The sequence below is a fragment of the Filicampus tigris genome, chromosome 4 (assembly GCF_054856515.1).
Source record: "Filicampus tigris isolate MCC_2025a chromosome 4, RoL_Ftig_1.0, whole genome shotgun sequence".
Classification (NCBI taxonomy): domain Eukaryota; kingdom Metazoa; phylum Chordata; class Actinopteri; order Syngnathiformes; family Syngnathidae; genus Filicampus; species Filicampus tigris.
Genome location: NC_141220.1, coordinates 25789400 through 25815212, shown reverse-complemented (window position 1 = coordinate 25815212; position 25813 = coordinate 25789400). Strand labels below are relative to the sequence as shown.

Genomic DNA, 25813 nt, shown 5'->3' with positions numbered 1-25813 from the left:
GTATAGGCTACATTAAATTAGCTAACACCTTGTATTGACAATTGTAAACGTGTTGTTGTCATAATCCCAAAACCTTTGACATTCTCTGTTTTTTTTCTATTGATTATTACTATTACTATTATTATTGTTATTTATTTTTATTTCTATTTCCTCCTGGCTCGCCGCAATCGCGCCAATTTATTTCAAATCGCATTTTTCAAATTGCGCGCGAGCCTGTTCTTTTGATTGTTTTGTAATCAAATTATTAACAGTTATTCGATTAACTGCTTCAGCACTAGACCCTGCAATGTTACAACTTTTATTTCAGGGTATGTAAAAAAAAAAAAAACCTCGAGTTATATTTAATCAATTGTAATACATGCCCAATAATTCTAACGCAAGAAATTGTTGCAACAATTCACAGATATTATTAAGAGTTATAAAACTAGATGAAAATTGTTGAGTAATGTTTTTTTTTTTTGCCGTAGCATCTCACAGAGCACATGGTGCTCTAACTTGATAACAAGTGACAAAAAACAGATGAGACAAAGGGGTCATGACACAATGGAGTGAGAGGGAGCACATGGGCGGGGGGAATTCCCTCCTGACATATGGCACCCTCAAAAATAATCCACAGAATTTCACAGCTGAGCCCTGTTGCTCTTCTATCAAACAGTAGAAAATGGAGCACAGACCTTTTGCTAATAAACGCATGAAACGGGTATTCCAGCGACTTAAAACATCAAAGTTTGTTTACGTATCATGGAGGATGCTAAATCGTATGTAAATCATATCATCGTTTGACGACTGCTGATTGGTCCTCTTGCTGCATGTGAAATCCGCTTTGCGTAGAGGCGCTCATGAATGCAGTGTTACAACTTTTAAATCCAATATATCCTGAGAGTATTAACATGGGAAATTGGGGGGGATCCCATTCATGCATAAGCTCGTTGGGTGCTCTATTTTTTTTTTTTTTTTTTTTTTAAGGGGGGAGCGGATATCAAATAGAAACACTTATTTAGTAAACGTGATTTTTAAATGCATCAAAACATACTAGTGAAAGCTCTGCAGACTTTGCCTGCTTATGATTGATGATGAACTGTCACAGGCCGCATCACGTTTTATTCAAAGAACTTGGAGACAGTGAGAGGGACTGGATACACTGGTTTCCATAGCAATCGTTTGCACGGTCACATGGTTACCTAGGAACTAATCCTGTGGTGCGGTGCAATGTGTTCATGTTTGGCAAAGCTCTGGTTTAAGGCCAACAAAGCCACATGTTGCCATTTCATTTCCGCCACTTTAACTACAATCTCGGTTAATATGACAAAATGCGATTTTGGACATGTAGAGAACACTGGCTCACGAGCTACATGAATGGCAAACTGAGACTTGGTACAAACGGTTCCTGATGCACTTCAAAGGACTTGTGACATGGTAGCTGGATGAGGGAACAATTTGAACAAGACTGCCCTCCAATGGTCAATCAAGTATATTACAGCACTGCTGGTACAATGACCAATCAGACTTAGGTTTCGTTCTTTATTATTAATTGTTTAAGAATGAATGACTATCATATCACGACAAAAGTATGAAATGTAACAGGCTATTGAATTTTTCTATGACCCTTGCAAACTAATTGTTGACACCAACAGTTTTAAACAACATGGTCATAAAGGACCTTTTTTTTTCCCCCAGACACAATATAAGATAATTAATAAAGATAAATGTAAGTTGCCTCTAGTTAAAATATCTTTTGACGAGAGATTTGAGCAAACACGGGGGACTTAGAAGAAATTGCTTTTCGACAACAACGAAGTTTTTCTTCAACGACATCATTTCGAGTTCTCGTTGTCATGACTCACGACACTGTGCTGTGTTGTTGTTGTTTTTTTCTTTCCTTCCATCTGGAGTGGTGGGCGGTTCCCTCCAGCAGCGCACCTGCCTTTTATTGTAATCAGCCTAGTTTAAAAGGACTGCCAAACCATTTGTGCCTTGTCGAATTGTTCCTCTGCTTGCTCCTGACTATAGTCGACAAGTATTGCATTTTCTAGATGTTCTTGTTCACGCTGCATACTTTGCTCTTCTTGTTTTGACACATTTTTCTCCATAGGAAGTATTGGGTTTTTATTGTTAAGAATATTCTCGGTGGAACTTTTACGGATTTGGAATTATCTTGTCCCTTTATGACAAGCAACCTGTGTTTCAAGCTTCCTTTGTTCACACGGAATTGGTGTGCGTTCTTGTCTTGGCGCGACATGCAATTGTTTTGTGATTTTGATCTTTGCCTTTTGTGAGGGTCTTTTGTTTGTCTGGTTTTCCTGTTTTTTCCATTACCGGCACTCTCATTTGAACTTTGTTGGTTGTGCGAGTCTTTGTGTAGTTGTAAATAAACTATTACTATTGATATATCAATACTCGTGCACATCAATTGGGTAGTGACTATACTAATGACGCACTGATTGTGAATCATTTGAAGGTATGAACACTTGTCTGACAATCATTTGACAGGAATATTAGCCTCCAGGGAGACCAACAAAAATTGCCTTAATTAACTATTTTTCAAGTAATTAAGGCGGGGTATTGGGTAGAGTTTTCAATTAGCAATGATCACACCTCAGCTAAACCTCATAGGCTATGATATTGCCACTGCGCAAAGCTGACCCAAAGGATAATAACAACAGTCATGTGACCACTCGACATATGTTCTACAGTGATGGTCTTGACACATTAAGTCCAAACAAGTGTTTAAACACACTAAGAAAAAACACAAATTGATCTAAATCAGTCACATACACAAAAATTGTTACATTTCTGTTAACAAGCCTCCAGCACATTTAGGAATGTTTTCTTTATCTTATCAATATTAATGAACGCTACACCGCAATGCATTGTGGGACTCGCTAATGTTAAACGCACCAAACGTGAGTTTGTGGGGACAACTATGAAACGCTCAATGTAAAAAATCTTAACGTGGCTTAGTAACAGAAAGCTACGACCAATCGATATCAAAATTCATATTCAAAGCTCTACTTTAATCCCCGAAAATATCAAAGCAATCGCCACGGCATTTTGCATGCCATGGGCATTAAGCTTTTTCCTCCTCATTGACCTTTACTATTCCGGGCTTTGGTCAAAATGACGTCACAAGTCAAGATGGCGGTCAAAACGGTGAAAACAAACTCTCCGCTCATTGAAAAGCATTGAACTTTAGGTTGTTGTTATTGATTTGTGATTTTTTTTTCTTTTTTTTTACTACATTTAAATAGATAATGATACAAGCTGGTTAAAGCCTAAAATGTGTAGGAAAGAAAACAGTACATTTTATCACGCTCAAGAACGATTTTTTACCACTTAAGTGCTCACTACAAAGCGCCGCGGTCTTGGTTGGCTTCCATTCTGAACTGTGCAGTTCCACTCTCTTCACTCCGTTTACCCACTTTCTCCGACGTTCAGGGTCCACGCTGTAATATGGTATGATAATTTAGTTTGCATCTTGCTATGGTTGGACTATCCAACCGCACAACAAAATCCAAGCATTATTTTCTGCGAGCGTTATATGCGAGTCACATGCAAAAGCAATACAATACGGTGGATAGTTTTCACCGCCGAAGGCGCGGTACATCGTGAAATGCCTGGATGTTCGGAATTGTCAATAGAGAAAATCGCCACCAACATTCATGTTTACATCGCGATTGTTTTGAGATTTTCAGAGACTGATGTGGGCATAGGTTGAAATGTGCATGTGAATTTTGGTGGCGATTGCTCGTGGTTTTCTAACATTAAGCCACGTTAAGATTTATTATATGCACATTAAGGGTTTTAGACTGTCCCTGGGTTGGGTACTTTAATTGTTTCAATGTAAATAAGCAATCCACACATTCCGCTAACTTGAAACATTTTTACCAAACACTTCGACACAATGTCTAGACATGTACAGACGCAATGCATTATGGGGCTTGCGTTGTTAAAACCAATAAATGTGAGTTATGTAGATGTATATTGTATTGGCAACTCAAACATGCATAATTGCATAATGACATTACCTTCACAAATTGCAACTTGATGACATAAACGTGGTTAATCACACAATCATATAATGTCTACATATATAATTAATTATTGATTTCTTAAATTCACACAAGAGCGAGTCTCCGTAGAGACTGTCAAAAATTGCCATAGCCGACTATATTGCAAGTCGTCAAGGCGGGGTATTGGGTAAAGTTTTCAACTAGCAATAATCGCGCCTCGGATAAACCTCATAGGCTACGATACTGCCACTGCGCAAAGCTGAAATATGAGAGTGACACACAATCAAGTCATGACCCAACCTCTGTTCCACAGTGACGGTCTCAACATTAACGTTTCTTAAATTTTATTTTCTTTCAAATTTCTATATACGTTCATGCCATTTAACTAAACCAACTAATGTATTACTCACATATTTTGTGAGAATGGAACACCTCCACAGTCTACTGTATTTCAAAGTGTCAAGGTAATTTAGATGACATGTTTGTGACTAGCTACTACAGTAGGCACAAAAACTACCATAACTAGTACTAGGCCCTAGCACTAGTGATGGGTCAAAATGTGACGAGTTTGGAAATGTGTCACGCAATCCACGATGGAATTTCTGAAGCACGTATCAAAGCGTTATTTATATTTGGAAATGACGTCATTGATGACACATGAAGCCTCACTGTCTCGAGAAGTCAGCACGTATCATTTAAATCCGCGGATATTGAGGATTTATTGTGGAAATATTGCTTCTCAGGTGACAAATAGGTTTGACTTAACAGTGCAGGAACACCTCACGGAACCCGCCCAGTGTCAACATGACTTCTCTTATTCTCGTTATTTTGAACAGACAAATTAGTCTCCGTAGAGACCGTCAAAAATTGCCATAGCCGACTATATTTCAAGTCGTCAAGGCGGGGTATTGGGTAAAGTTTTCAACTAGCAATAATCGCGCCTCGGATAGACCTCATAGGCTACGATACTGCCACTGCGCAAAGCTAAAGACTAGTTTTTTCCGAACAACTTGGTCACCACCCCGCACACGTTCTACAGTGACGGTGTCGACACACTTAGGGCAAACGAAGTGTTTTAATATTCCAATGCAAATTCTACATTTATCTAAATTCGTCACGTAAAAAACTGTGACATTTTTTGGGTAACACGTCTCTAATATATTTACGAAAACGTTTCTATATCATATGAATATGGAACGCTACGCCGCAATGCATAATGGGAATAGTCTACGGATGATGACCCAACGTCAACAGGTTAACAGAGCCATGCCGATTAGAATGAATCTGAATGACTAAACGGAAGTAAAATGCGCTATATGGAAAATCTAAATCTAAATAAAAAGGCCGAATACGAATGGAATTTGACTTGGATTCACAGGGGTGATATATTCCATTCAGCAATCAGAACCAGCGCCATTCGAAACAGTCCAATCAGAATAGCCAAGATGCGTCCCCGTCTGCGCATGTCCTGTCTTGACGTAAATGCGTAATGACGTCGTCGTGTACGCAGATAACGTGGCAGCATCTTACCAGAGCTCGTCTGCGACGGGAGAACTTGTTTTAAAGTACTTGGAACTTGTTTCTATCCAGATATTGATAAGGACGAATGAACTCCATCTTTATAACTCACCCGATGTTCACGCTGCGTGTCACACGGATGCTCTGATAATTGCAGTGCGACACGTAAACGTCGGAACGGTAGAAATCACGTCGTAGATAAACAGAAATCATCAGGTTAGATTATTCGAAGAAATCTATGATGAATCTGCTATTGATAACTCGGTACATTGCTGTCGGTCGAACCTTTAATATCAACCAATAATAGATTCCAACATATTTCTTAAATTCACACAGAGATTAGTCTCCGTAGAGACCGTCAAAAATTGCCATAGCCGACTATATTTCAAGTCGTCAAGGCGGGGTATTGGGTAAAGTTTTCAACTAGCAATAATCGCGCCTCGGATAAACCTCATAGGCTACGATACTGCCACTGCGCAAAGCTAACAATTTCATCTAAGCATCAGGAGTGTCATTACTTAGCATGCGTGCCATAGTGACGGTCTCTAAACATTAGAGAACAGACGGTGGGATTTTTAGACCAACGAAATCTTCACTTCATTCGATACAGCTATATCTCATACGGCGTTGGGTTTCAATCTATATGAGAAAACGTATTTATTAAAACTAGCTTCATGTCGCAATGCATTCTGGGACATCCCGTTCTGTTTGTGCCACACACAAACATTTGGGTGGACTCTTACACACGTCGATCATTAATTCGATTTCATAATTAAAAAACAACTTGAATTGCATCACTTGGTTTTGTTTCGTTTTTAACAGTAGAATAGAACAATAGAAAAAGCAACGCGGAAGTCAAATTTACGCATGTGCGTACATTATATTTAATTCAAATGTTTGAGTGTTTGGATTCACTAACAAGCTAGTGTACAGTACGTCTAAACTAATATGATTTGACCAAGAGTTTCAATATTACAATATTTAACATTTCGGTTAACAGGAAAAATGGCACGACTTCACTTTTACTCTCGACTTCAACATTCTCTCAGTTTATGTAGCACTGTTTGCTCACAGTCATCATGTTTTCTACATCATTAACAAAAGTGGTGTGGATAAAATTATAGATTTCGCGTTACAATGATTTAATGGGATATTATAAGTTCTAAATCACGTACGTTTATTTACATATACAGTACTCACCATGGCACCGACAACGCTATGCTCAGAAAAAAACGCCAGAGGTCGCTGTTCACTTCGGTAAACCAAACACTATTATCCTTCAGAAAAAGCATTCGTGCTTTTTAAGTTAAAATAAATGTAAATTATTCGTGAAAAAACCCCAGAACATAATACTCCCCACACACACATACTCACACAAACTCGCAAAATATTGTCAACCAAGAAAATTCGGAGTGCTGATTAAACACGAGCCTTAAATGCTAGTTAACTGTTAGCGGCCCAAGTTTTCTTACTGACCTGCGTAAGAGTCTTTCGTCGACGAATGATAATAATAATAATTCTTCGAAGTATTCCACAAGGCAATAAAATCTCCATCAGATGTGGTAATTAACTCCAGAAGCTAAATTACCAGTATAAAACAAAAATGCTAATCACGTAATAGACCCTGCTAACAGGAAAGACCGGATATTGAGCCCACGTGCTATATGCTACATCCGTTGTAATATATATGGAATTGTATTTATAATAATAATAATAATAATAATAATAATAATAATAATAATAATAAGAATAAGAATAATAATAATAATAGTAATAACAGGCTCACCTGTTTTCTGAAGCTGAGTCATGATTGATTGTTACCTGAGCCATGAGCAACTGTGATGTCATCTTCAGTCGACAGAAAGTGGCAAATTGGCCGCACTCCTGAGATGGACAAAAACGGGTGGATTTTGCTGCTTAACTCATATTCCACAAACGTAATAATAATCACAATGCCGTGTTCAGACTACTCAGGCTGCGTAGAACATATTCTTGTAAAGAACATTTTGGGGTTGTCTTCCGCTTTAAATCACGTACAACCTTCTGGAGCCAGCTTCAAAGACGAAACTGGCCACTACTGGCCGGTTCACTTTTGTATATGTCGTATACGTTTTCAATTATATGCACTCTGTGCATATTGTATTGGTGTCATACCACGAACTGTAATGTCAGCGTGTTGATATAGGCCTTTTCACCTGTTGTGGCGCTTTAGCGGGATGAAGCAGGTGCTCAACAGATAAGATTTGGTATGTCAGTCTAAAGCTGCCACATTAGACGGAGGATTTGCTCCTGTCAGAACGGCGAGCCAATGAGGCTCGTGGGGTACGCTTGGATCACTTTCTGGGACAGGTAGTTACATAGATAAGGGGATTACACCAAGTAATCTTAAATGAATCCTGTCAGACTGTGTGTTTTATCCTCACCTGGAAAACCACAGTTTCTCAGTTTTCCGCCCAGCGAGCACATCAAGCCAGTATGACGCTGTTCACAACAAGACACCTTGAAACTACACTGGCAATTGGTCATTCAATAAGACAACGGTAATCCCCTTAATAAACTGTAAATCATCTTTTATGTAGATGTATGTTTGAAGCATCTTTTCCACTGCCTACAAAAGTCCACCGTTCTGTTTTAAAACTAATAGTCATTTATTGCTGTTAGAAGTCATATCAGAGCCATAACAGAGGTGATACAGTGTATGTGTGTGAGCGAATACTGAAAAGATGGGGCAGAACTAAGTATCTACTGGTACCTAACCCACTGACCAACCCACCAACCAACATTCCAAACAAGCATATAACCAACATACCGGCCTCGGCGGCCTAGCTGCAAACATGCTAGCCAGCAACCACTTAACCGACCATCTAACCAACAAGCAACTGTCTTACCATCCAAGCAAGTACTAACCAGCCAACGAATTAACCAATATACAGACCAGCCAACCTACCACCCAAATAACTAACTATCAATCCAACCAACATACCGACCGACCAATCAACCAACTAACATGCCATCTGTCTGACCAACCACCTTAGCCAACTAGAAGCTCAATGACCAACCAAGCAAGAACTATACAACCAACCACTCAACCAGCTGTCTGATATACCAACCAGCCAATCTACCACATAACCAACTATCAAACCAGCCAACATACTGACCAATGAACTAACATACCAAACAATTTAACCAACACACCAACTAACTGACCAACATAACAACCAATCGAGCAGCTGACCTACCACTTAACTAACAACATAACACCCAACCAACCAACCAACCAACCAACCAACCAACCAACAATTAAACTAATCAGTATATATATACCCACCTGACTATCTCACTAATAACCAACTGACCAATATACCGACCAGCCAACGTAACACCTATCCAACAAGCCAACACCTGGACTGACAATCCAACATACCTAAGAACCATCTAACCAACATACTGACAGACTGACAATCCAACCAACCAGTTGACCGGCTGACCTACCACTTAAATAACATCCCTAACAACTACTCAGCCGACCAACAAACCAACTACCAACTTACCAGCTGACAACCAACCAACAATTTAACTAATCGACATACCTGCAAAGCAACCAACTAAACAAGCAATCAGTCATTTTAAGTGATTTTATTTGTGTTAGTGTGTTTATGTTGATAATGCTGGATGCATTTCAGCTTATTTTGTTTTTTCATGTACATTGTAGTGCAACAGTTGAACACTTGAGTAACTGCTTACCCTTGGAGGTCTTGTGAGGCGAGGATGTAATTTTCACTGCTGCAGTTTGGGTGCGATTCCTGGTCAGAGTGTAAGTGCTGTCATCATCCCAAATTTTCCTACGGGATCAGTATTGACCTACCTACTAAACCATTATTTTCCCTTTGACCTCTGATGTCAAAAGAAGTGTCCCATCCATTTGTTGTAAAAAATAATAATACAAATCAAATTCGGAATCGGAGGAGACTGAACATTTATACAAAGGGCGACCAAAGTTTATAGCCCTGACTTAGAAACTGAAAGTGCTTCCTCTTCTATTTCGGGTTTGAAGGTCGCAAATTAATGTTGTCTTGCATCATTAACTTATTTTCCAGGTGAACTTCGACTAATTCGTTTTTCTGGAAGCTTGTTAGCAAAATCCACAGACTGTTTGTGATCCAATTTAGAGGCTGCACTGGAGTCCTAATGTTAAGAGCACAGAGCTTGTCCATGACGCAAATCCTCTTCGGATTGCTGATCAGTGTTTTTTTTTGTTTTTTTTACATCATAGAAGGAAATTGTGGATGCGGTCTGCCTTCAAGCAGGTGTGTGTGTGTGTGTGTGTGTGTGTGTGTGTGCGTGGGCCTGTGGGCACACGCCACGCATGGCGGGATCTGGGCTACATCACATCAGCCTGCTAAAAGACATTAAATGGTAGTGAGAGGCCACCTGGACAATGCAGGCGAAGCTGGCGCAGTCATGATTAGATTGTGTTGGAAACAAAGGGCAGGATAACAATGACATTTTTCTTGTGTGGAGTGACAGGGACATCTGATAAGGCAAACAAATATCACGGTGACTTTTTGTAGCAAGATTACCTCAGTGCTTACAGCATGTCAGTATATAAGCTAGCAGCACTCCCAGACGCCAATATTCTGATTCCAGTCTTTCCTTTTTCTGCGCTTGCATTCAGTTCTCACCAACCCCCTCACTGCTGCCGTCTTGCTTTTCCCACTTAGTGTTTATTCCTCGACTGCCGCCATAAGCCCGTCGGTCTGTTCTCTGACTAACCTGATGTCTTCCTGTCACACATGCTATTTTGCCAGTATTCTGCTCAAAGTAGCCGGAAGCTTAAACTCCGATACTTGTAAAACCCACTTCATCAATACACTAATGAAAAGTATTGACAAATTGAGTGACGCATTAGTAAGACTCGGCAGCCAGTGAAACCAGAACCAGGTCTGCTTTAAATACATTTGCTTGGTGTCCCTGCTGAGTTATTCTTCACACTTTTCAACCGCCATGACAAGTTCCTGGCGTCTGTGAATCACTCCATCTGTCATCACCACCTCTTGGATTTGCCACAAGCAAGAATATTGCACAACCTTCACCCAGAAATAACAGGACCGATAGAGTAGATAATGATTATATGGCTATGGAGCAAGGACGAGGAGACGAGCTTTAGAGTTTGCCTGGGCTCACTTTGGAAAAAAAAAAAAAAAAGCATCCATCTATTCATTTATTTTTCATATTGCAGATTCTATTCAGGGTCACGGTGAAGCTGAAGCAAATCCTGGTTGATTTAACGCAAGAGGCAGGGTACAACCAAAACGAAAACACTTGCCACTCAATGGACTGACACATTCAGACACTTCCACAGCTGCTGACAATTTACAGTCGTTTTGACAGTGAGGCAAAGCCAGAAAGATCATTTACAGCGGGGGTCCTCAATCCTGCTCCTCCAGGAACCGCTTTCCTGCCTGTTTTCCCATCCCTCCCTGCTGCAACACACCCGATTCGAATTGGAGAATCAGCAATCTTCAGAAACTGGATAACGATCCTGCTGTTTCTTCAGTGCTATGCTATCAAGTCTTAAACCGGTTAGTGCCAAGGAATATGCAGGCTCTGACCAAAAGGGGGCAGTATAACCACATGGCAACCAATCTCCGACCCGAACCTCGAGTCTGACTTATCCACTACATCACAACGGACAACAGTAGATTTGCTGTGTCATAAATGAGGTTCTCTAGTGTGTGTTGATAGACATTTTCTAATTGACTCACTGCATGAGAAATGGTACTGTTTGACACCAGGGGCGTGATAACACATTATGTGTGCCACAAAAAAGCGAAGGCACAGCACAGACTTAAGTTGTCGTATTCACGTTTGACAATCTTTGCTGTACCTAACATACTTGTTTTTGAAAATAGAGACAATTGTGAGTTATAAATCAAGCGAACATGTTTGTTTTTTGTCTGTGTAAACTGAAGACAAATGTCAGACTTCAATGACCCTAACATGTACAACTTGATTTGTATTGAGTGAAGGCACATGAATCTTCAGTGAATCAGACGCATTTGTTTTTGAAAGTTGAAGACAACTGAGAGACTTCGGTAAGCCTAACATAAATATTTTTGTAAACTGTTGAGAACTGAAAGACTGTTAACACATTTGTGTTTGTAAACGGTGAATACATTTGTGAATCTTCAATGGACCCAATATACATGGTTTCTGTAAACTGAAGACTCTTGAGAGAAAACTCCAGTACACGAGTTTTTTTACCCCCAAACTTAAGATCAGTGAGACACTTTAATGAACCAAACATGCTACTTTTTGTAAACATTGACAGCACTTGAGCATCTTCAATCACACTACATACATGTTTTTTTAAACATTGAAGGCACTTGAGACTCTTCAATGAACCAAAAGTACTTGTTTTTGTAAACAGAAGACAAGTAAGAGTATTTAATGAACTTTAATGGAGTATTTAATGATTTCATAGACATCCAAGGCACTTGAGTCTCTAATGAACCAAGTGTGACTCATGTTTTTGTAAACTGAAGACACCTGAGTTTCCAATAGACCTAAGTTACATGTTTTGGGAAAATATTGAGGGAACTCGAGAGGCTTCAACGAACCTAGCATACTTGTTTTCGTAAACATTTTGAAAACAAATTTGTAGTCGTCTATGAGTCCAAGGAGACCTGTCCAAGGAGCTAAACTTAACCTATGTTTTAATTGCAATCAAGTCAATTTAGACTCTACATTTTAGAGTCTTCAATGAACCTGGGCTACAACTTTCCGTAAACACTGAAGATGTCTTCAAGAAGTCTTCAAGTGACATTTTTTGGTAAGACAACTTGTAGTCCCCCCCGCCCCCCCACCCCACTCCTCCAGCCTAAACCTCTGTTTTCACTTAGCCTTTCTTGGTTAGTGACATCCCCTAGCACTTCAGAGAGTAAGTAGCCTCATTACTCTTCAGACGGACATGTTCAGACACATTGGCCACCCCTCCTGTTTGTGATTTGGGGGGTGGGTGGGGTGTCGCGAGGTGTCCGCTCGCCTGGCAATTGTCTGGTTTGGCCTACATTCTCCTGGAGCTCATCAGTCAACGTGAGGACCTGTGAAGGCCATTTCCCCCATCTCGCCACGTGAATCTCTGCCAGCTTTGTGCCTGTGTCAGCTCTCAGCCAGTGTGACTCACAACATCGCCAGTCCACCCGGGCAGACACCGAGCGTCTCCCCAAACGGGCAGCCTCATTGGCATGCCTATAAATCACTCACAGAAGTGACACAAAGCCACACAGAGTCCCGGCAGAAGCTACAAAACTTACTGTGCCAAAATGGCTGCGTTGTATGATATTGGATTCAAGGTCATAAAGTACAAAATTCATTTTTGCTTTACTCCAGTGACTCACTTTTCAAATCAGTGTATCGAACAAACTAAGAGGCTGCATGGTGGATTGTGTGTACACTTTATTGATCCCAAAGGGATTCTGGTATCCAGTAGCAGCAATAACATTTACAAGCCATCACAAATAACAAGATGCAATATTTGCAATACATATGAGTGACACTGAATGCAAATAAAATTTAAATTAAATTGTAAAAGTGACATAATAGCCACATGAATCATTTGACAATGTGCCTGCTGTACAATACAGGTGCGTTACCTTGATGTTCAAAAGAAATAATATATCGATGCCTACAGCTCACAGTTTTTTTTTTTAATGAAATAACAGTTCTGTGTACCAGATGTTTTACATGTGTTACTATTCTTGCGTGTACACAGGGTATGCAGTAAATTGAATTTAAGGGTTGGGTAAGGACAAAACATTTGCTCTGCTAGTCGACTATTCATCCTGATAGCATAATAAAAAACAGCCGCGGATGTGAAGCATGTAGTACATTTGTGATTCATAGTGTTTAAAAATAACCATTGTCAAGGGTTTAGTCGGCGTAACTGAGGCGTCAAGAAAATCGCAAATAAAAACGTGTCAGTTCTCTGTTGGAAACAATGTTTGGGTTTGTAAAATAAAAATGTGTGCAGTGGTGTTTTAAGGTTGCATTCAAGTAAAAATACATGTGTAATGCAGAGGTGGGGGCACTTTTTTCCACGCAGCATTTATCAAACACATATACTATACAGTAGGTTAAAAAAAAATGTTTTCATCTGAAATACAAAAGGAAAATATATATTATAATATCATCAGATAAACATAAAAAAAGATAAAAGCTGGACTGTTTTTTTTCTAGTACATGCCACGGGCCAAAAAACAAACCAAGCTGGGTCCGCAAATAGCCCCTGAGCCGGACTTTTGATACAGATTTTTTGAAGGGACATCCAAGTCGCAGTTACAGTTGGTTCTCATTTTACAATACCAATATATCATTGTTCCAATATGTAATATGTTGGAGCGCACACACCATCAGTTGAACCAAACAACTTCAAAATATTTTGTTACCACTTCCATGCCATCTTGTCAACAGTGGCATGCACTCCATGCAGTGCCTACGAGACGTGGGCCTTCACCCTGATCGCTCTTCAGCCAATCAAATGCGTTTACAAAGCAGAGCCAGCAGTCTGTTTCTGCCATGGCAGAAAGCTCTTTGCCCTTGGCGACACATAGCAAAAATTCTGATTGGATGACAATACAACCTTCTAAATCATAGGTGTCAAACTCAGGTCCTCAAGGGCTGCTTTCCTGCATGTTTTCCATTTCTCCTTGTTACACCATACCTGATTCAAATTATCAGCTCATCAGCAAGCTCTGAAGGAGCTTGATGCTATCCTGATCATTTGAAACAGGTGTGTTGCAGCAGGGAGAATTGGAAAAAATATATATAATACATATATATTATATATGAATTAATTGCAAATATCGATACTTTAGCTTGAGGAGCCATACTTAAAATTGGTCACTCTGGATCGAAATATTATTTCCTGCTGGTTAAAAGCTGTTTTAGTGATTTATTTGAAGTGATAAATTCCATTTCTATGATTTTCTGTGGTGAAAATGTGATTGGGGACGCGACTGTTCCGAGTTACGAGCGCGGCCGCGGGACGAATTAAGCTCGTCAATCAAGGCACCACTCTTATGTCATTTCCCCCACGCGGGAACCGCCTCCCTTGGACGGGTACTCGTTGCTGGTTGGACCACTCGCTCGCCCCCCTCCGCCGCTCCCACCGCCCGCGGAAAACATTCCAGCGAGTCAAACAGAGACAACCCCAACTCACAGTCGACTTTCTGCCTTCCCGTTCGCCAGTCCTCCTCCTTCTTATTCTCTGCCGGCTGCAACTCGAGTGCAGCAGCAGCGGCAGCGGCGGCGGCGGTCGCACCGGAGCTCCGTCCTTCCCATAGCCGCTCGCGAGCCACCGTAAGTCGGCCACCCGCCCCCACGTCTCTCCGCTTCCCTTCTACCGGATCTCCGCGCGCGAGTGTGCGGCTCTCACAGGTGTGTCTGTCCCGGTTCCAGGAAGCACACCTGGACGTGACCATGTGACTCGATACCTGGGCGTGGAAGGAACATTCGCCGCTATCGCCAACCCCACTGGCGCCTTTGACTGAGACTTTTCTCCTTCTTTATCCCCCCTCCTCCCGTGTCGCTGACATTTTCGGTGCCCGGCGAAGAGCTTTGAACAGGAATTAGTGCCTTTTTTTTTTGAGAAGCACACCACGGGAGGAACATGTGAACGGACTTCTTTTTGAACACAAAACAACCAAGGAGCTTCATGTATTTGTGGACTTTTTTTTGATCGCAGGGGCACTGAGCCACCTTCCCTCCTTCTCCGAGGTGAGTTTTTCGGGGGGGAGTGTTTGCTTGCTTGGAGCATTTAGGCATCAATTTTCGCCGTTTGTCTGGTACTTCAAACCAGCAAGTTTCAGTATTAGCACTGACAGATCACACATAAATACAGTTGTTGTATCATTTCACAAGGAGTGCATTGTCCTCGTGTGTCATGTGATGTGTGTAAAAAATGGATCATGGGGAATGCCATTCAGGTTCAGACTCTGGTAGCAGGATTTCCCATGTTTAGGCTCAGGAGCCAAAATTGGTACTTGGGTCATAACCTTTCTAGGCAAGATGAGTCCAATTCATTGTGATTAAGTCATGTGAGATTTTTGGCCAAACATGCCCAGGCGTGACACATTACTGTCAGGCAGCAGGTTGCAAGACAAGACAAGCGAAGGCAAAACTGTTCTGTTAATGTTTATAGAGCACATTTCATACACGAGGCAACTCGATGTGCTTCACACAAGCAAAGATACAACACCTACGAGCATTTACAAACACAACAGTTAACCACATTCAGAAGCAAAGCAGAGAAAAACAAAAGTAGCTTACAAAAATGGTCAGAACGTCCATTGACACAATTTAAACACATTAACAGAACACAAATTTCTAACCTGGATTTAAAAGCATTTACACTCGGGGCTGAATTAACTTCTGTTGGCAGCTTATCCCATTTGTGTGCAGCATAACAGCTAAATGAAGCTTCACCATGTTCACTTTGAACTCCGGGCTACACTAATTGACTCAAGTTGGCAGATGTCAGAGCCCTACTGGGTTTATGTTTAATCACCATTTTTTAAAATGCATTCAGGACCCAATTCATTCAGTGCCACACATTCACATAGCCTATTACACATGTTTTTTTTTTATTACACAGCCTATTACACTCCAACCTCCAAAAACATGCACGTTTGGTTTGTTGAAGACTTTAAATTGTCCGTAGGTGTGAATTATTACCCCGCCCAAAGTCAGCTGGGTTAGGCTCCATTTATCCTCAGTCCGAATAAGGACAATAACTATAGAAAAATGATGGTTGGAAGTCAAAGTGTGTTTCTGTTGAACATATCAAATGTGGTGGTGGTGGTGGGTGGTTGGTACATCCGCCTCACAGTTCTGAGGTCAGGGGTTCAAATACAGGCTCTGCGTGGAATTTTGAATTTAGAAATTTTGGTCGAGATTTTAGCAAGCATCATGGAAGTTGACATGCATGATTTTCTTTTGCTGTCCCCATAAAATGATGTGGCGGGCCAGATCTGGCCCCTGGGCCTTGAGTTTGATACCTGTGCTCTAAATTGTGAATTGTTGTTTGGCTTTATGTGCCCTGCGATTGACGGCGACCGGGTCAGGGTGTTCCCCCTTCTCTTGCCCAAAGTCATCTGGAATTGCTTTAGTTCACGCATGACTAGTGAGGAAAAATGGTATAGAAAATGAATGGATGGATATTAAAAGTGTCACTAAATCAGTTTTGGACTCTGGTGCGTGAAATCAACAAGTACCATCTGATAATCCATGTGTGCTTGTAATATTTTGTTGTTTTTCAGTAGTCATTTATAGAGCACATGGGATTCATATTTGTGGTGTGACTCTTTCCTAAACTCAGCTGGGATTAGGCTCCAGTTACCCATGACCTTACAAGTGCTCTCAAAATCGAATGAATGGAAGACATTGTTTCTGTCTTTAATTCACATTGACAAAAGTAGAGTAAATAGATACGTGACCCTGGTATTGTAAACATGTTAAGGAACTGTTTTTATTGAACCTATAAAACATGTCACTCATTTATTTTTGGATTCGGGTACTTGAGGATTTGCATGTTTTGTTAGCATTAGCCCGATTCATCCATGTGTACTTTTTGTATTTATTAATGTTGTAGTAATTCGTTACTAGTGTATATGTGGCAGATGTAAAGTACTTCAAAACATGCCACTTGTTTGATTATCGCAGCCTTCAATCAAGTCTTCAGTTTTTCTACGTACCACAAAGAGTTGTTGTAACTTGTGGCTTGTCCCATCAGTCGTCACCACAGCGAGTCGCTAGCTTGATTTGTTTGGCACAGTTTTTACACCAGATGCCCTTCCTGATGCAACCCAAGCACCCATTTTTTTTTTTTTTTTATCTTATCAAGGCTTGGGAATAGTACAAACAACATAGTGAATACAATCAAACGGGCAGAATGTACTCCAATTGGCAATTTTGAGGTTCAAAGCCTATTAGGGGTGCGACCTCAGACTCCTAAAAATAAAAATACAATGATTGGAGAGGTTGGTCATGACTTGAGGCGTGTTAGTATTTGTTATTCTGTGGTCAGACCGAACGTGACCACCACTTGACCATGGTAGGCTGAAGTGAACTATTGGCGCAGTCACATCGTTAACAGCCAATCGGTGTCGTGAGCATACTTACTACGTGACACGGGTGGACTTATACTGTATATGAATGGACTAACAATGCTGCTTAATTGCCACAGTGAGAAGAGAAGCGGCTATTTTTATGTTGTCACTCGCATCACGTTAAGGTCAAAAGTCAGACAAAATTCCGGACAAAGTTACTCCCGCATTTGAGTAACCTGATAACGGTGACACACGGACGTCGTGACGCAAATAGACGTCATTTCCGCTTCTTGCTTTCTACCGTCAATAAAACCCATTATATTCAAGTAACTTACCACAGGAATGAAGCAGTCGGGTTCCTCCACGCAAAAGTGTGTCGGTGTGCTGCGTCTTGGAGTTTTGCCATGATTCGTTACCCCTGCTTGTGTATTTCTGGCAAGTTGCGCGCCAGACGTACGTATTCATACACACGTATATGTGTGTCGAAATACACGCGTATATGTGTGTCGTAATACACACCGTGGCATTTTCGCTGTAGAGACAGAAAATAATGTGAAACCGCCGCGGAGAAATCAATTCAAGTTAGGCTCGCTATGGCGAGGATGATGCGCATACAAGTACTTCCTGTACTACAAATTGCGGATAGAGCAAGAGCATGCGCAGAACACAAACCGGTAACCCAATGACCAAATATTTTGTGTGCGTTTACGTGGCCTTTATAAACCCGAATACTAGGGGTTTTAAAATTGAACGCACGTAAACGTAGTCAGTAACTCGTAATATGGAATGAATGTCATTGTGGTAGTAACATTCCCAGACAGTTCTTGTTTTTTCACCTCTGGACAGCTTGTCAACAGTTGCTGAAGTTGCAGTGAGTGTTATCTCTTTTTGTTTTCTTCCTGTTTTCTTGTCTGTGGTGGAGATAAAGCGGACAGACGTTCTTTTCGTTCTGCGTCTCTTTCCTGCGCGGTTCTGTCCGTGTGCATCTCCGCGGTCAGAACAGACGTCTGTTCTCGTCTCTCTAAATTGTCCCTTTATTCGCACTCCGGCCGCCACGTGCCCCCTTGAGCATAGGCCTACTGTACATGGGATGCCCCGCCCCCTTCTCCCGGGGATTATTTCCCTTTAAATAACATTATACAAACAGTCTCGCGGAGGGATGGATTAACACGGTTGGGGGGCATGTGGAAGCAGGAAAGAGGGCCCGCTGGTGCTAGCCGGAGGGGGGCTGCCGGAGTAAGGATGCTCTCGCAGTGGAGGCCATCTGCTCACACGGACACACACAAGTTAGCTCAGCCTCTTCCCTGCTGTCACCGCAACAAATGCTTCATTCAGGTTTTATCTGCTCCTCTCTGAATAAATAGAGACACCTTATCAGTGGCGAGGAGCGCGGTGATAAATGTTTTCTCCCCACTACCCGGCAAGCGCGGCGCCCTTCTTCATCGCAGCCGAGAGACTTTTGCAAAACAATCCCAAGAGCAGAAGGAAATCGCATGTCCTGCTATATACGAGCGTCGCAACACTGGCATTTGTATGACTTTGTCTGTTTTTTTTTTTTGTGTTTTTTTTTTTTTTTTCAACAGTCGGCCACTAGCTCTGGAAATGAAAGTCAATGGTTGGATCCACTCAGACTATTTTCGGATGCAGTCAAATGGTGTCAGACCAGCAGAGAAGCAATTGTGCACTCTGCTCTTAGGCCCTTCACTGTTTTTGGCTGCCGATTGTCCATTTCCTCCAAACTGTGCGCCGTCTTGGATCCGCGCCTCACATTTATCTCAGAGAGAATATTTTCGAGGTCAATTTGAACCCAGCTTTTTTTGTTTTTGCTTTGGATTACTGGCTTCTGTCGTTTTCATTTTGAAAGAAAAAAAAAAACCCCAACATAATCCTTGCAAGCAACAAGCAACCCCGAGCCTGCAAATAGAAAAAACGGCAGAAAACAAGCCGATGCATGATTAGTGTTTATGCAATTGGTTCATGGCAAGTAGCTCATTTAGAATTACAAGATAATCTTTCCTGCTCCCACCAAAACAGGCAAGCAGGATGTGACCCAAATCACTATCATCATGTCAACATAAACCTACTTTCCCTTTGAGCCATGACCGTTAGATGCTTGGAAGCCATTTGACCAACATTTTCCTACTCAGGCACGGATTTTATAAGCCAATGCTCATAAAAGGGGGTGTGGCGCGCATGAGTAAAAGGCCATACGCAACCCTGGACCGCTAAAGTTGACATAGAGCGTTGACGGATGCGTGAAGGGCGTTTTGGCTTGGCATTAAGTGGCTGGCGGAGGAATCTGGCGAATAGAGATTTCCCCCCCCGATTGGAGATTGGCTCGTCTTTTCACGTCCAAGGATTAGCTGACGGTGAGGCGACGTCACGCCGAGGTGGATTTCTGATCATATCCGTTTTTTAACCGCAGCCACCCTTGTCCTTGGACTTGAGTGCACATCACCCCCCCTTTGTCCTCCGCTAGCTCCTTCCAAACTTTCCTCTCTTATCTAGGCGCCTTGTTCCAGTGCGGCATTGTTTGCACTTCACACAGCTAACCCTTGACACCCTTTCCACTCAGCACTTTAGCCCACCTCCCCCCCCTCCATTCTCTACAGATAAAAGATAAAGTTCCACTGGCCTCCGAGGTGTGATTGCGCTAACTATTATGCTTACTCCCTCAACTCTTGTGGACGAATGCCGCTTGCCACCGGCTTCCGCTGCTCTACTTCAAGTAGCACACAATGTGAGGATTATGTTATTATTAATACCTTGTGCATGCATGCACAATATTTGTCGCAAACAGTTGTCAACTACAGGGGGCCCTTGGTTTTTAGCAGAGTTCCGCGCCTTTGGCGTACCCTGAATTTGGATATAATGTAAGTTGAAACGCCTTACCACTGACCTATGTCAGCACAAATGTAGTTATGATTGGAATAAATAAATGTGTTCAAATACATTTAGGCCATAAATATAAAAAAAAATAAAAAAATAAAATACAATACAATTTTATTTAGATAGCGCATCAGTTAGTGAGCATACTTTCTCATGCTGTGTGACCACATGCATACGTACAGTATATAATCCATAACCTATCCTAATGCAGTAGTAAATTTCTTACAATTACATGAAATATTTCTGTAACTCTTATAGGCCATAAATAGTCATTAAAAAAATCAGTAAATATGTAACTGGGCATGCCTTATTGTGCACAAAATAGTTACAAATATATTGTTTTTCATAACGTCAGTATGACAGGACCATCATGAGCGCAAGGCCCACTGTAGTGAATCGATCGGAATTCAGTCCGTTGTGTGGAATTGATTGATTGACGTTTTGAAGCAATTGAGGCCAAATGGGAGTGCACTACTTGGCTGCAACCAGCAGAGGCGCTGGTGGTCCAGTCTTAACTAATTTGGTAACTGAAGAAGATGATCATAATGTCTGCTACAGGAAGTAAACCTGCATCCACGGACACACAGGCACGGAATGGACTTTCAATAGGCCCTTCACGGCTGAAGCCAGTCGGCAGCCATCTTGCGTTGCCACAGTTACTGGAACGCCATATTTTTTTTCTATCAAAACACTATTATCGGTGCTGTTTGATGCTAGGGTCCCTGTATGGAGTAATGAGAGCTCTCAAAGAACGCTCTTCATTTTTTTTTTTTTTTACAGTCTAATATTGTACTTCATACTGTTCTGTAATTGTCATTTGGAAGTTATGATTAGTGTGCACGGAAGTGGTTAGTGCAGCGGCTTAAGAATAATTGGTCATATGGCACAAGAAGGCACACTCAGTTCCAGCCGTTCTTATTGTTTTTCATTTGATTGATTTTATTTTTCACTCAAAGTGTATATACAAATATTGCCGGAATGACTTTACGACCGAGTTAGTGTAAGTTAGTGATGGACTAGGAACATAACTGCGGCATAAACCGAGGACCTCCTCTATTTGTGTATCTAAAATAAATAATGTTTGGATGTCAATGTTGACCAAGCAATCCACCTTGACGCTATTATGCAAAAACTATCCCCGCGGCGAGTATTTGCCATTCTCACTTGGTGAAAAAAATAAATAATACGGCTATGCTGTATACGAATATAGAATATCCTTCTTTGGTTCATGTGGCTTTAGAATTAGACGTGTGTGAGTGATGTGTCTCCAGTGGTTACCGTAGCGGTGCGTTAAAACACTTAAATAACACTTTGCCGCCGAAACGTTATGAAACTCGACAAGCCCTGTGGTCCACCATTGTTGTTTTTGCTGCAAAGACGACCACTCTCAGTATTTGCGTGGAAACTATAATAGTGTTCTTTTCAGGTTTGTGTTTCTAGGCTCCCAAACACTGTTGTCTTGGCCAAAGGACTTTTTTTGTCGTTTAAACTGCCCCTTAACCACTCGACCGAAGCTGCAGTGAACTTCAGTGAAGTTGAAACCATCTTTTCTTCAGGCTTCCAAACACAATCATCATTATGGTCCACTTGTACTTTTCACTCTGCTTTCACCTCACAGCAGTCAGCTGAATGTTTTTTACAAATTTTCATGCTGCGTTTTCCGGTGTCACTCCTCTTGATTATTTTATATGCTGAATGTTGTGCTGCCATAGCTAAATGGCTCAAGAATGCGGCCCCTTAACAGAAGGGGTTGATTTTTAACCTCAGTCAGCATAGAGCTATGTAAAGTCATTCATCTGTTGTGATCTGTTTGATATTGATGTCTAATGTGGGGGGGGGGGGGAAATCATTATTCACAGCCTTAAATGTACTCAATTAGTGGATACAATTTTTGTGTCAGTGACATATCAGTATCGACATGACATTTCGAGGATATGAATGGCAAGTTAGCACGGTGGCGTAAGATTACGTGGTCACGATGTGTGACTCATGCGGCACAAGAAGGCATGCTCAGTTAACACCACACACCATACTGTTTGAGGTGCCGGATCACAATTTTGTGGCCGATGACCGATTTCTAAGAAGCCCGATTCCAGTTTTTACCGATCGCAAATTTTTTTTCATAACCAACAGCATACGCCGTCAATGTTCTAATCTTGTTTTATTGTCCAACATTTAATGTTTAACATTACAAATGGGTTGTTTTAACTGCACATGAACTAGTTTTTCCTCAGAAGCGGACAGCGGCTGATTTCTGCGGAGTTTTCACAGTTTTCACAAACCATCCCACCCGTAGTTGGGTTACTTGGCTGTACTTAAATCAAATTTTTGACTGGTCCCAAACCAGTGTCCGTATCACTAGCTAAACTAAGGTTGGCTTACCTCTCTGTGGGTTTAGTTATAATGATGAATGAAGTTCGACGTTGTTGTTGTTGTTGTTGTGTGTCCATCCCGTGAGGTGCAAAGCATACGTTTTTCCATCCTGTTTTTCTCAACGTCATGGACAATTCGAATTAGTCACCCTCGGAGTTGTTCCGACGCTGTTGGTGTTTACATTGCCACATCACACTAACAAGTGACTGGGTTGCCAGGTTGCCGTGAAACAACAAAAAAAACAATGTTTTCTTTCTTTCTTGCTTTCTTTCTAAAAAGGCAAACTGTGTTCAAATACAAATTTAAAACTATGAACAGGATGACTTATCAAGTCATGAGGTCTAAGTCAAGTCGAGTAGATAGCAAGGCCCAAGTCAAGTCATTCCCATGTTTTTGGCAAGCAAGCTGCAAGTCCTAAAAATGGCAACTCGAGTCTGAGTCCCCCATCTTTGGCTATTAGGACCCATTAGCTGACCAAAAACATGCCTGATGTAAAATACACAAATCTAGCAGAAAACTTACCTGCATCAAAGGAACCACTAATCATCAATGTCAGGTTATAGACGATTACATATATGGGCTAAAATCCACTATGCATCTTTAAAAAAAAAAATTCCCGTTGATCTCCAGAAAAATGGGCGTCCGTCATAGGCGGATAGACAGATCGGTCCGTCAGCTAGGTGGAATGCCCAGTTTCGTGATTTCATTTGCGAGCCAGTGTCACTGTGTTAACAACACACTCATGGCTAAAAAACTTGTAAGCAACAAATTCCCAGATCTTCAGGTAGCATCACGGGCAAGTTGATGGCTACGTATGTGAAACCAATCACTGCGTGAAAGTGGACTCAGTTACTGCAATATCTTGGCTGGGTTATGTGTAAATGTCACAGGCAGATAAATGGCTCTTAATGTGAGGACCTCATGAGCAAATTTTGCGGAAACTATGTGAAAGAGTCTTGTGTTTACAGTAAAGCTCTTCTGCGGGTGATGATCTTTTTGAGGAATGTGAGGGCCTCGTCAAAAGTCTCATCATTTTACAAACCTTTTATTTCTTTCCTTTGAAAGTCTTCTGTTAATATGTTTGAATGTTGTCAATGTAGGTTCTTTTAGTAATTTTGCTATTCTTTGTAAATGCCTCCACGCGCTGTGTCTTTGCTTGTGTGAAGCCCAACGAGTTGCTTTGTGTAAGAAATGTGCTATAAAAAAAAAGAATAGCTGGCTTCTCTTATCATAAAGGAAGCCATAACTTCTGCTCCCGTTTGATGGGGAAGATCTGTGGTTGCCCGTCAGCGGCCTCGTGCTTGCATTGAGTAGACGCCGTTGATGTACGTTCCGTACAGACTGCCGTCTGTGCTCATGGCAACCGAACTGACGTCGACTCTTGCTAGCTACTTTTCAAGGCAAGTCAATCACACCCGCTCGTAACACTGGCAAATGTTCACGCTTATTGAACAGCAGCGTTGAGTTGACAGAGGGTGGGCTGAGGTGGCGTAGGCTTGATTCCGATCCAGAAGCTGCTATCTTGTTTCTTTCCACTGGCAAGAAACTCGCCATGCTAATGTATTTTTTTTTTTTCCTTTTTTTTTTTTTTTCCATGTGCTTTGATAAGTGAATCAGGCGTAGATTGCGATCAAAACCTTTTAAACACTTCGCTTCGCGCGGGGAGGGGAGGGCGGTAATACAGCCTGCTGATCTGAGAGTTGAACATATTGAGGATGAGTCAAGGCTTCATTTCTGTGTAAATGTCGTATGCCTGTGCTAGATGTGACAGCGTGCTGTTACATCACTCCTACCCTCTGTAATGGGCTTTTCAAGTTGACTGAGGCTCAAGCTAATTAATTAATAAAAGGAATTATACCAATCTCTAATGGATTTTTTAAATTTAAATACTCAGGAGTGCCATCATTTTTCCTTTTTTTTTTTTCATCGGTTTTTGGCGATTTGTCACATTGTGTTTTTAGGTCAATAAAAACCTGCTTTTTTTATTTGGACTAGCAAAGGTGAACACTTTGTGTTTTGGCAGGAAATCAGTTGTTTTTATTGTTTTGTGACATGTATAGTAACTAATTATTTTTGAAAGAATTTTGCCTAATGTGTGGGATGACTCAACTCAACTATTACGGCCCCATTCATGGCATGTTCTTGAAAGTCTGGAAAGCAAGTTCAACCACATGGTGCTCGCTATGATGACACGAGTAGCCCGCGGGCCTGTTTTTAGAATAGCTCGTCAGTGATGGGACATTGTCATTTTCTAGGAATTTTGTAGAAGTGATCATTTGAAGATATAAACACTAGCAGAGATGTCATATGTAGATTGATATTTATCTCTCTACTACCTACTAACCACAACATTTTCTTGTGGTTAACGGATTGATTACGAGACAAGAAAGTCATTGTGTCCTACCCTCTGAAAATGAGCCGCACCATATCTAATCAAATCGTAATCCCTACTGATTCGAACCTGCGTATTAACACAGACCTGTAAAGTTAATAAATGTTTCATGATGGCGAGAGTTTAGACTCTGGATTGAAATGCATACAAATATAATTGATCTCAATGGGGAATGTGATTTCGTGGTCATGTGTTCAAACTCAGGCACCAATGGTCTCAATTCATTTTTCATCCTTGTCAGTCTTTTTTCACAGCTAATCCCCAAACTGACCAATTTGCTCCTGCCCAGATCTTTTTAATTATCACCTCTGCTTTTCAACTAATATGACATCCAGCTGGTTTATGTTAATAGGATAGTTACTGTCGAATGTTGGTGGTTCCCCCACCACACCCGCCCCATCACTTGCCCCCCCTCCCCTTTTTTTTTTTCCTTCCATGCACACTGGGTGATTAATTATAAAGTACAGAGAATGAGCATCAGCCAGGACTGGTGGGTGACAGATGCATGAGGAGTCGGTGCTCCA

General features: G+C 41.3%; 2 protein-coding genes and 4 non-coding genes across 15 annotated transcripts in view; 1 reads left to right on the top strand and 5 right to left on the bottom strand.

Moving 5' to 3' along the window:
* The window catches only part of shisal1b (shisa like 1b), an 80980-nt gene extending 73816 nt beyond the window's left edge, over positions 1 to 7164 (bottom strand). For 6 of the 8 annotated variants that reach the window (XM_086029420.1, XM_086029412.1, XM_086029414.1 and 3 more), the window contains exon 1: positions 7005 to 7164. The gene's annotated coding sequence lies outside the window, so the exon portion shown is untranslated. Of the gene's footprint in view, positions 1 to 3330; positions 3444 to 7004 lie in introns of all 8 variants that reach the window. The other 2 variants (XM_086029413.1, XM_086029415.1) reach the window with 1 other exon arrangement.
* Positions 2500 to 2640, bottom strand: LOC147149106 (U4 spliceosomal RNA). Its single transcript, XR_015086687.1, has one exon. It is a non-coding gene; the product is annotated as a U4 spliceosomal RNA (small nuclear RNA).
* LOC147149105 (U4 spliceosomal RNA) lies at positions 4131 to 4271 on the bottom strand. Its single transcript, XR_015086700.1, has one exon. It is a non-coding gene; the product is annotated as a U4 spliceosomal RNA (small nuclear RNA).
* Positions 4856 to 4996, bottom strand: LOC147149104 (U4 spliceosomal RNA). Its single transcript, XR_015086679.1, has one exon. It is a non-coding gene; the product is annotated as a U4 spliceosomal RNA (small nuclear RNA).
* LOC147149103 (U4 spliceosomal RNA) lies at positions 5872 to 6012 on the bottom strand. The gene has a single exon (XR_015086701.1). It is a non-coding gene; the product is annotated as a U4 spliceosomal RNA (small nuclear RNA).
* Positions 7165 to 14685: 7521 nt separating the features above from the next.
* plxnb2b (plexin b2b) overlaps positions 14686 to 25813 on the top strand; it is a 183434-nt gene continuing 172306 nt past the window's right edge. For 2 of the 3 annotated variants that reach the window (XM_086027395.1, XM_086027393.1), the window contains exon 1: positions 14686 to 15305. The gene's annotated coding sequence lies outside the window, so the exon portion shown is untranslated. The remainder of the gene's footprint in view (positions 15306 to 25813) is intronic. The other variant, XM_086027394.1, reaches the window with a different exon arrangement.